The following is an 11,935-nucleotide window of genomic DNA, read 5'->3' as shown; positions in this document are numbered from 1 at the left end:
CACCACACACACACACACACACACACACACACACACACACACATATTCAGGGAGGAGTTCACATGCATACAAACATCAGCTCTGTACTCTCTCTCCCTTATTCCTTTCTTTGAGGCTATCTCACAAACACTCTTATCTTTATTGAATCACTGCACAATGGAATAAAACCATTACATTTTATCCCATATATGTACTGATTTGAGGTATAAATCTTATAAAAATTCAGCAAAGGCATTCAGTGAGAGTGAATCCAGAAAACAAAACAAAACAAAACAAGATTTTTTATTTCTGTCTAGAGAGTCTTGGCACAAGGACAAAGACAATACCCGGAAAATAACATGACAAGTGATTACAGTCTCTAGGGGGTATAATTAATAAAAAAAGAATACAAATTAAATGCAAGTGACTGTGACAAAATTGTAATTTGATATGGGCCATTCTCTAGCAGCTAGTATGCACCTCTGTCCTTTAACCAGATGTTGCTGCTGCTCCCCTCCCCCTCCTATCCCTCTTCTCTCTCCAATTCCATTCTCTTCCTCCCATTTCTTTCTTTTTTTCTTTTTTTCTTTCTTTCTTTTTTTTTTTGGTATTTTGGATTTGGTTTTTTTAGAGACAGGGTTTCTCTGTATAGCCTTGGCTGTCCTGGAACTCACTTTGTAGACCAGGCTGGCCTCAAACTCAGAAATCCGCCTGCCTCTGCCTCCCAAGTGCTGGGATTACAGGCGTGTGCCACCACCACCCGGCTTCCTCCTCCCATTTCTTATTGAGACTAGTTAGCCCAGCTGTCCTGAAAGTCATCAAAAAAGCCAAGGTTTACCAAAGCACTCTTCCTACTTATGGAAGTGCTGGCTTTTAAACAGTGTTTTTCCCCTACACACAGACCTATAATAAAAGTTTACTGTCTTATCATCACCAAAAGAATTCTTTCAAATGTTCTGCAGACTAACTTGGATTTAAAAACTGAAAAGCTTGTTACTATCATCATAAACAGTTGGGAAGAAGGAGATTATATTTGTATTCCATTTGCAGAATATAGAAATATGTCTTTTATTTCCTAAAGCAATAAACTAAAATGAGATTTTATAATTTCACTTTGAAAATTGAATGAAAATTTTTCATAAAAAATGTTACTGCTTAATTCAACATGGTAAAAATTAATAATAATAACTAATAATTCATCATAACAATGATAATGATATAGTGTAGTAAAACTGCAGCATATTAGTCTTTTTCAAAGTATCCTATCAGTGTCTCTCATGTGACCCACTCAGCATTCTGAAGTGAATTCTTCTTGGTATTAAACAAAACTACCTGTTACCATTGTAACCAAAACCAGCTATGTCATAATAGACACTTTCCAAAATCAAATGTAGTTTTTAACAATCAAGTGAATGAGAAAACCTAAAGACTGGAGGATTTATTTAAAACAGTTAAAAAAAAACCTGCACATATTAAGGATGGAGAGATGGCTCAGTGGTTAAGAGCATTGCCTGCTCTTCCAGAGGTCCTGAGTGCAATTCCCAACATCCACATGGTGGCTCACAACTACCTGGAACTCCACTTCCAGGGGATCCAACTTACTCACACAGACATATATGCAGGCAAAACATGAATGCACATAAAATAAAAAACATTAAAAACCTTGTACACATTAAAATGCTGGGAAGCTTTCTCTCTCCTCCAGCTGAGCAAGATGTCCAAAGGAAAGAAGGTCAAGGGGAAAGAGGTGGCCCTGGGTCCTGCAGTCATGGAGAAACAGGAGGCCACAAGGTTGGCGGGGGAGGGGGAGCCCTCTGTTTGAGAAAAAAAAAAACTGAGAACATCAGCATTGGGAAGGACATCTATCCCAAAAGAGATCTGACACACTTTTTCAAATGGCCCCACTACATCAGGCTATAGCAGCAAAGTGCCATCCTCTCTAAGTGGCTCAAAGTACCTCCTTCCACTAATCAGTTCACCTAGGCCCTGGACAGGCAAACAGATACCCAGCTGCTTAAGCTTGCCCACAAGTTCAGGCCAGAAACAAAGCAGGAGAAGAAGCAAAGGCTACCCGTGCTGAGAAGAAAGCTCCTGGCAAAGGAGACATCTTATGTAAGAGACTGCCTCTCCTCTGAGCAGGGCTTAATACAGTCACCACCATGGTGGAGAATAAGAAGGCTCAGCTGGTGGTGATTGCATATGACATAGACCCTAATAATTTGGTGGTGTTTCTGCTTGTCCTGTGCTGAAAGTTGGGATACCCTACTGCATCATGAAGGGAAAAGCCAAGCTAAGGTGGCTGGTCCATGAACCACTGTTGCCTTCACACAGGTTAACTCAGAAGACAAAGGTGCTCTGGCTAAAATTGTGGAACATGTTTTTTTTTTAATGTTTTATTTATTAATATTCCAAATGTTGCCCCACTTCCTGGTCCCTCCTCCAAGAGTTCCTCATCCAATTCCCCTCCCCTTTGCCTCTGAGATGCTGCTCCCTCATCCACCCGGTCCCACCTCACCCAACCCTCCGATCTCCCATCCCTGGGGCATCCAGTCTCTACAGGATTAGGTGTGATTGATTCTCCCACTGAGGCCAGACAAGGCAGTACTCTGCTACATAAGCACTGGGGCCACAGTGGAGTCTATTAAGGCCAATTACAATAACAGATAAGGTGAGATCTGCTGCCACTGGAGAGGCAATATCCTGGGTCCTAAGTCTGTGGTTTGCATCATCCAGCTGGAAAAGTCAAAGGCCAAAGAAATTGACATTAAAATGAGCTGTTACTGGGTTAAATTTACACTGTTAAGTTTTCTGTGTATATATAAATTACAATGTTTTAGTGTTAGGAAATATCGGTCAGTTGGGGATGACTCGGAGGGGAAAGTTCTTATCCTGCAAGCATGAGGATCTGAGTTCAGATTTGGAGCACTCAACTAAAAGGCCAGATATAGCTGCACATCTATAATTACAGAGGTGGGGATGTGGAGAGACGAGACTATCTTGGGCTTGCTGGCCAGCTAGTCTAGTGGAATTGGTAAGCTCTAGGTTTTCTGAAAGATTTGTCTCAAAACTAAAAAGGTTGAGAATAATAGAGAACACTCCTATATCAGTTCCTTGACTCCACATGCAAACATCTGTTTGTCTCTCTCTCTTTCACACACACACATACAGAGAGAGAGAGAGAGAGAGACAGACAGAGACAGAGAGACAGAGAGACAGAGAAACAGAGACAGAGACACAGAGAGACAGAGACAGAGACACAGAGAGACAGAGACAGAGAAAAAGACAGAGAGAGAAAGGCAAACAGAGAGAGAGAGAGAGAGAGAGAGAGGGAGGGAGAGAGAGAGAGAGAGAGAGAGAGAGAGAGAGAGAGAGAGAATACAAAAACTATTGGGAAATAAACTAAGACACCCTTCTCTGTCAGACATAAATCTACTGTGGTTTCTCTAAAAGGCAACTTGCTGGTCTCAGAACAATTTTAGAGCATATTCCTCCATACATATGCAAATTCAAAACATTTTTCATGTCTACTTCATTTTTATTATTCTAGGCCAAAGCTCTGCATATCATTATAAGATGCTACATATGATTTTTCTCAGGTTGCAAAGAACAAAAATTAATGAAGTATATATGGCTGACCTACAATCAACAGTTTTTCAATTCAAAGATGTTTTTCAAGCCTGAAATCACTTCCAAAGTGTTCCAGGACATCCACCTGAAACGCAGCTGAAGATCCCTAAAGAATGAAGCTTTATATTCTAGACACCCAAGAGATGTTTGTTTTTGTTTGTTTGTTTTACTTTTAAGACAATGTCTTACCATGTAGCCAAGGCTAGCCTTTTGACCCTTTTGCAGCAGCCTGCATAGTGTTGGGACCGTAGGTGTGTGCCACCATGTCTGGCTACATTTGATATTTTAATTTTTATTTTTTTAATTCTTCTGATAGCATTCAATGTTTGAAGTGAAGTATGTAGTATGGCTTCCTGAAAATTTTCCTCATTCCTTACAAAGAGACATACAGGAATCAGCTGAGGGTTTGAACAGCAGGCAAATTAGTACAGGACATATACTATGCAGATGCAATGAGGCATTATTTGGCTAAAAAAAAAAGAGAGAATGTAGCTCTGTCATTTGAAGAAAAAAAAAAGATGGGAAGGCATATATTATATAAAATAAACCAGAAAGTCAAACAGTGCACACTCTCAGTTATATACAGAAGCTGTGTAATAGAAGAAAGTGCAATGGCAGTTGCTGCTATGAAGGACAGTAGGAGAGACTGTAGACAGAGGATGAATAGTGATCAAAACACATTTCAATGTAAAACCTATGTTCTAGTGCAATACAGCACACTGAGATGACTTACTAGATGATTTAAGGACAGCTAGAAGAGATTTTATGTTCCAAGGATAAGAATACTGTCAGAAAGTGGAAATGCTAATTAAGCTGATTTGGTCATTATACACTGCGTACCCTAGCAAATTATCATACTATACCACACAATATAGATATGTCTGTTCTGTCAATTAAAATCAATGATACATATTCGTCAACGGTTTTTCAGTGCTCTTGATCCAACACACGGCTTCATGCAGTGCAAAGCCACTGAGGCATTTCTCTAGGTTCCCCAAATGAATAAAAGACAGGGCCTGAGCTGGTAAAGGTGCCTCTGTCAAACTTCTTGACCTGAGTGCAATCCCCAGGACACATGTGGTGGAAGGAGGAACTAATTTCCAAAACTTGTGCTCTGACATCCACCTGTGTGCTGTGTGTCTCCTCCTCCAACACAAAAGAAATAAAACCTATTCTTAAAGTTAATATAAATATTTAATTAAAGATATAGCAATCAAATGAGACCATAGCCATTCTACCTGTTTTGCCATTGTTGCAACTATCTTTCTAGTAAACCCATGATCACCCTATGCTGAGGATGCTGGAGGCATGAAAAGATTCTGAAGTTTTCATGACATCACCAAAATGCTAAAGCAACCAAATCAAACCTTTTTCCTAACTCTGGTCTTCTTGTTGTTTGAGGTAATATAATTCAGTGGAAACAGATAAGGATGAAGCAAAAACACAATGAAGAGAAAGACGGATTTGGGCAGGTCATGAACTGGGAAACAGTACAAGGAATCTGGACATTTGTTGATGCCAAACATTTGGTTGGGCATAGGTTTCACAATGCCATTTTTCAGTATTATATGAAACATTGGACCTTCATGGTGGTGAATGATACAGGCTAGCCAAAGGTCCAAGTAGAGCCTGAAGGAGAAACAAAAAGTTTCTTCCCAGAGGAGGGGTCCTCTATGATTCTAAAAATGATGAAGAAAATTGTACTTAAAGACTATCTTGGAAAGACCGTGACCAATGACTGTCAGCACTAGGCAATGAAAAATGCTGGAATTATTGCTGGCTTCAATGTACTTAGAATTATCAAAGAACTGCTGATATTGCTTATGGTTGAAGCTGAGAGGAATATGTTGATTTTTTTTATTTGAGGGAGTGATATATTTGATGTGTTAATCCTCACTATTTCAGATGGAATTTTTTTAGGTTTATTATACTGCTGGAGATTGCCTCATGGGTAGAGAATACTGAAAATCAAGTGGTCAACCACTTTAATAGAGTTTAAGCGCACAAGAAGTTGTCATTGAGTACAAGAGAGATTTCCAACATCTGTACTGCCTATAAATGAGCTAAATGCACCCTCTCTTCCAGCACCAAGGCTGGTGTTGAGATTGATTCTCCTTAATTAAGGAATCAACTTTTATACCTTTTTTACCTGTGCTCAGTTTGAAAAATTGAATGTTGATCTGTTCTGTGACACTTGGGCCCTTGAATAGGCTCTCTGAGATGCAAAAACTAGACATGTCACAGATCCGTGATATCGTCCCCAAGATTCAGAAGTTTCTGCAAGATTTCTTCAATGGAAAGGAACTGAACACAAGTATTAATCCTTACGTTATACCTAAATATTTATAGTAATACAATCACCATTTTGCTAAATATATAGATAGCTTTTGTCACCCCCAGTAGTTCCCTTGTGCCTCTTTGGATAAAGTCCTTATCCTAGGCCACCACTGGTACATTTAATATCATTGTTCATTTTAACTAGCCTAGAATTTCATAGATGTGGAATCATATAGCCTAAACTGTTTATGTTACTTCTTTCATTCAACAGAATGCCTTGAGATTTGTCTCTGAAGAAATATCAGCTGGCTATTTCCTATTATTGATGAGTAGTATGTCATACAGATAGACTACACTTTATTTATTAATATACCTGCAATAAATATATATATACACACACATAAATTCCTTTTATATATAAGTTAATATAAATTCACTTATTTATTCACATTTAAGTTATTTTTAACTCTAAGCTACTATGTATAAAGAAGCTTCATATATCTGTTCAATCTTTGTTTTAATTTTAAGCTGCTGTGCCTGAAGAATCTGTGAATATCTCTGTATAGTGATATGTTTTTTTCCCTCTGAAGTAAATAGCTAAGAGTTGAATAAGTCAGGCAGTGGTGGCACATGCCTTTAATCTCAGCACTTGGAAGGCAGAGGCAGGTGGATTTCTGAGTTCGAGGTCAGCCTAGTCTACAGAGTAAGTTCCAGGACAGCCAGAGCTATACAGAGAAACACAGTCTCAAAACAAAACAAAAACAAAAACAAAAAAAGAGTGAATAGCAAGAGCATGTGGCCAATGTGTAATCAGCTTTCTAAGAACCTATCAAGCTATTATACAGCTACAGATTCCCACTATGGCTGGAGAACAATTATGGTGTTTGCTCCAGCTCTCAACCAACACTTGATATTATCAATCTTTTTATTTTAGCCATCTTGCTGGAAGCTTAGTAGTATATGATTAGCAATTTAATTTGTAGTTTCCAGGTGACCAATGGCAGGAAAATGTCTAACTGTGTCTAAGGTCTATTTTTAGTCTTCTCTCATCACCTGTGTATTTAAGTCTTTGGATTACTTTTCAGTTGGATTGCTTATTTCATCAGTAAATTATAAGAGTTCATTATGAGGTCATTATCAGATATGTGTATGGCAACATTTTCTCTCATTTAGTGATATTTCACTTTTCTAACTGTGTTTTAACAAAGATGTGATAAATTTGGATGAAGTCAAATTTATTGAATTTTTCTTTATAGTTTATGCTTCTGCATCCTAAGAAACTTTTTTGAGGATCATAATAGTTAAAGTCTTACCTATGCTTTCTTTTAGGGTCCATAGTATCAACTCTTACCTTTTGGTCTATAACCATTTGAGTTGACATTTTCTGTATAACATCAGGTAAAGATGGGATTTCCTGGTTTTGCTTGTTTTGTTTTTACAAACAAATTTGTAGAAATTAAATTAAATTAAATTTCTCTGTAGAAACATAAATTAAAAATATATTTGCCCTAACTTAATTGTCTTGATACCATAACTGGAGTTTACTATATATGGGCCAATATAGACTTTTTAATTAAAAATGTTATCATCATTATCATCATCATCATCAGTTTCATGTGCGTGTGTGTGTGTGTGTGTGTGTGTGTGTGTGTGTGTGAGAGAGAGAGAGAGAGAGAGAGAGAGAGAGAGAGAGAGAGAGAGAGAGATGTGTAAGCACAAATGTGCTATAGTGCACATGTAGAACTCTTGAGTTGTTCTCTCCTTTTCCTGTGTTCCAGGGATCAAACTTGGGTCACCAGTCTTATACAGCAAATACCTTTCCATGCTGAGGAATCGCTCCCTGGACTTATTTTCTTCTTACTCAGAAGTCTCACTCATTTGATGACAAGAGCTGTACAGGGTATTTTGGAAATCAGGTAGTTGAAGTGTCCCTGCCTTAGTTTTCTAATTTTCAGGATTATTCCAACTATTCGAGCATGTGTACATTGTCACACACCTTTAAGAACTGGAGTACCAATTCTACAAAAATACTCTGCTGAGAGTCTAATTGGGATGTGTTAAATCTATAGAGCAAATTGCAAAGAACTCATGTGCCAACATCTCAATGGTAAATGTGTCTTACAGTACATTGTTCTTTTACAACTTGAGTTTCCCTTGATGGTGTTTTGCATATCCAGTACAAAAGTTTATACACACAGTATAAAAGTCTTGTATACACTTGTTAAAATCATTCTTAATTATATCAATTTTGAATGTGACTGGAAATTTTCTTCTTTAAATTTTATTTTTCAATGATTTATAACTAGTATGTCAAACTGTATATATTGATATGCTATCATCTGAACATGTTAAATTCACACATCAAATATAATTTTTTGTGCAAATTGTTTTAATGTTTCTATGTACACAACCATGTCACCCTCAATGGAAATGGATTTATTTCTTTGGATCTGTATGCAATCTTCCTGTTCCTCACCTGGCTTCCAATATAATGGCAAATAAAAGCCAGAAAAGCAACCTTGCCTCATTGTTAATCTCTTGACGAAACAAAAATCTAGTTAATCATATGTTTTTAATAGCTACTTGTTATAAGCTCAAAGAAGCTCCTTTCTATTCTTAGTTTCCTGAGAGTTTTTCTGTTGAGCAGATTTTTAAATGTTCTAAATGCCTCCAACCCAAATCTCTTGATGCAGTTGCTATGTTACCCAGGCTGGCTCTGCACTCAAGTGGGCTTCAATGCTCTTCCTGCCTTAGCCTCTAGGATAACTGAGATAAAGCACATATCACTGTGCCTGGTTTCAAGGGCCTTTATTTGTAAGACAATCTTTTATTGTCTTTTATTGAGATTATACTTTTGAAAACAAAGTGGCCAATGTAAATGACTATCTACAGTGAGCTTATTGATTTGATGGCAAAAAGCTTCTAGAAACCTTGGAAGGAACACTGTTTATGCTGCAAGGGGATTTGACACACAATAATAAAAGGTGAGAAAAAAAATAAAAGAAACACCCAAGTAAATTTATTTGGAAACATAAATACAAAAATGAAACAAAAATCAGGAAACATTAAAACTGGAGGGGTGAATTGTCTGTCTGATTTGAAGACATGGGAAGGAACCAGGAAAGATCAGATGTTTGGGGAAGTCAATTAGAAGCAGGTTGTGCAAGCAGTTAGACTGCAAACTAGAGAACACACACAGAGAGGTGAGCTTTGGCAAGCTCAGCCAATCCATTGGCTAACTTCTTTAGATTTTTCTCTGATGACAGGGCTTTTCAAGGCTATTTCATCACTTTGCCTTGCAGTCTACAACCTCTACATGATTCCCCTAGAAAAAAAGACTGGCTTCCTTATCATAGCTCCATTACAGAGCCCTATTCTATTTTGGCTCCTGTTCTTACATTTTCTCTGCATAATAGCCCTGAAGTACTTCCTGGCTTGTATGCCAGTCTGACTCATCGCTCCTGTTCATGTGTAGAAGGAAGCCTCTCATGACTATTTTGTATGCCGTCCCTCCTCTGAAGTACTTCCGTGCTTGTGCATTCCTCTTTGGTTTTTTTATGCACTACCTTTTATTGTTATTTATCTGACAGTGTATCTCTTACTCTCCAAATGGAGTTATAAGCCCCTTGAGGGCCTTATTCATCTTAGTATTTGCAGTAATGAGCACAGCGTTCAATAACTGGCTATTGTTGATGATTGCATCAAAGTGAAATGAGAAATAATATCATCAGCTATGGCAGTCTGGTGACTCATCCTTATCACTATAGTGACAGACTTATCAAGGAAATAGAAGCAGTCATAGCAATCTGACAGGGCATTCTCCCTATAAGAAGATAGAAGAGTCTTAGTACTTTTTCTCTGTCATGTTGGTGATCCCATTAAGCTATTTGAATGTATGGCATCCAACTTTTGCAATATGCTCTGACTTCAAAATCATTAAGTCACTTAGGCTGAATCATTCCTGCTGAAAGCTGGGCATTCCTCCTTGTCTTACACAGACCATGCTTTGAACTACTTCAAAAAATTTATCACAGCAATCCTCCAGCTTTCCACTCCCCAGCACTCAGATTACAAGCATGAGCCACCATGCCTAGGTTTATTTTCAAGGACTCAGGCTAGTGGTCTTAAAGAATAGTTTAAAGTCTGTCTTTGAGTCCTCATGATTGCTTTAAGGGTAGACAGTCTTAGCAAATTGAGTACTGTGTTTTATTTGTTTTGTTTTCTTTTGCTTTGCTTTGCTTTGCTTTGTTTTGTTTGAAACAGAGTCTCATACAGCCCAGGCTGATCTCAAAAAAAAAAAAAAATCTATGAAGCCAAGAATGACCTTGAACTTCTGATCACCCTGCCTCTACCTCCTAAGAGCTGGTACTATAGACATAGAACACCACAGCCATCTGAAAGTATTTTATATGTAATGCTTTGTAGTTGTTGTTTCATTCCATTAGGAGGAATATAGTATAATACTGGGAATACTAAAACTAATCACTTTATTAAAACAAAGGCCATCATATTCTTTATTTTAAAACCACATTGTTCTCTTTGTTGTTGGTAAGTAATTTGTGGGATGATACTTGGACACTACATGAGTATTCTATTACACTGCTTTTCACTCCATGATTGTAGCATCTATTAATGATCATTGGTAGATCAATTATTACATTTCAAATTGAAAAACAGTGAAATTCAATGGATGTCATTCTTCCTACATTTGATTTACTATTACTCTGAAAAAAAGAGTTTTCATTCCTCCCTTAACTATACCCCCCATACACATATAAGACTTTCACCTGTTCTTTTCAAATTCATGGATAATTTTTAATTCAATGTAGTATACATTATCATGATCATTACTTTGAAATATTAAAGTTATAATAGACTTGATCAATTGAAAACCTTTAACTAACCCATTTCTTCTGAATTGAAATTATTAGTATTTAAGTATTTCCTTTCTTTGTGATAAAAAAAAATCCCAGGCTTACCTTATACCTTTGCTTCCTTTGAAATCAGTTATTTTCTTAAGAAGCACTGGCTTTATTTTGGTAAGAATGATATTTAGAAAATAAAATGCGAGGCCAAGTGTTATATAACATGTGTGTAATCTCAGTACTCAGGAGGCAGATGCAGGAGAATTGCCAGGACTTTATCTTTATCCACAAGATACTTTATCTACAGTGGTGGTTTCTTTACATTTTATTTATTTATTTTTATTTAATACGTGTGTGTGTGTGTGTGTGTGTGTGTGTGTGTGAGAGAGAGAGAGAGAGAGAGAGAGAGAGAGAGAGAGAGGAGAGAGAGAGGAGAGAGAGAGAGGGAGGGAGGGAGAGAGGAAGAGAGGGAGAGAGGGAGACAGGGAGAGAGGGAGAGAGAGAGAGAGATGAGAGACTTTGGGGATCAATTCTCTTTCCACCATGGGTTCCAGGGCTCAAACTCATGTCACTGGGTTTATGCTGTATGCTCTTTTACTTGCTGAAATACTTTTTCATCCTACATAAGTGGTTTTGATGCCTGCTATGAATATAGTGTGAGAGACTGTCTCAAAAAAAAAAAAGATAAAGAGACTTAATTGAAAGAAAGGGAGGAAAAACCAGAGTTGACAAAGAAGGAAGATAGGAAACAAAGAAGGCAACCAATATATAATCTCTAGGTGTAGTCACTGACTGGGAGTTAAAGGGGTCATTGGTGCTGAGTCCTTTGGTTAACTAGAGCTGGAATAAAATAAAAATTAAGTTTTACGGTCAACAGGATAGCTTATCAGGTAAAGACATCTGTTGCCATGCCTGGCAGCCTGATTCCAATCTTGGGACAATAGAGTAGGCAGATACCCCTTTCCTGCACATGAACACATAAAATAAATAAACAAATAAATATATTAACAAGTTGAAATTAAATTTTGATTTTTAGAGCTCTTTTTACTGAATTTTTAAATAATATTTAAAAGATTTACATCTTTTAGAGGCTTTAAAAGTTGATATATTCATGGAGATATCATTTGAAATGTAAACAAATAAAATGAATAATAAAAATGATTGACAATAAGAAAAGTTGATATTTT

The 11,935-nt window shown here is 37.3% G+C and overlaps 1 pseudogene; it reads left to right on the top strand.

Annotated features, from left to right (window-relative positions):
• Window positions 1–5,036: 5,036 nt before the first annotated feature.
• LOC127674702 (heat shock cognate 71 kDa protein-like) lies at window positions 5,037–5,955 on the top strand (annotated as a pseudogene).
• Window positions 5,956–11,935: the final 5,980 nt, after the last annotated feature.

This window comes from Apodemus sylvaticus, chromosome X, assembly GCF_947179515.1.
Source record: "Apodemus sylvaticus chromosome X, mApoSyl1.1, whole genome shotgun sequence".
NCBI classification, from domain to species: domain Eukaryota; kingdom Metazoa; phylum Chordata; class Mammalia; order Rodentia; family Muridae; genus Apodemus; species Apodemus sylvaticus.
Note: the sequence above shows the minus strand (reverse complement) of the source record. Positions and strands in the feature narration are given on the sequence as shown.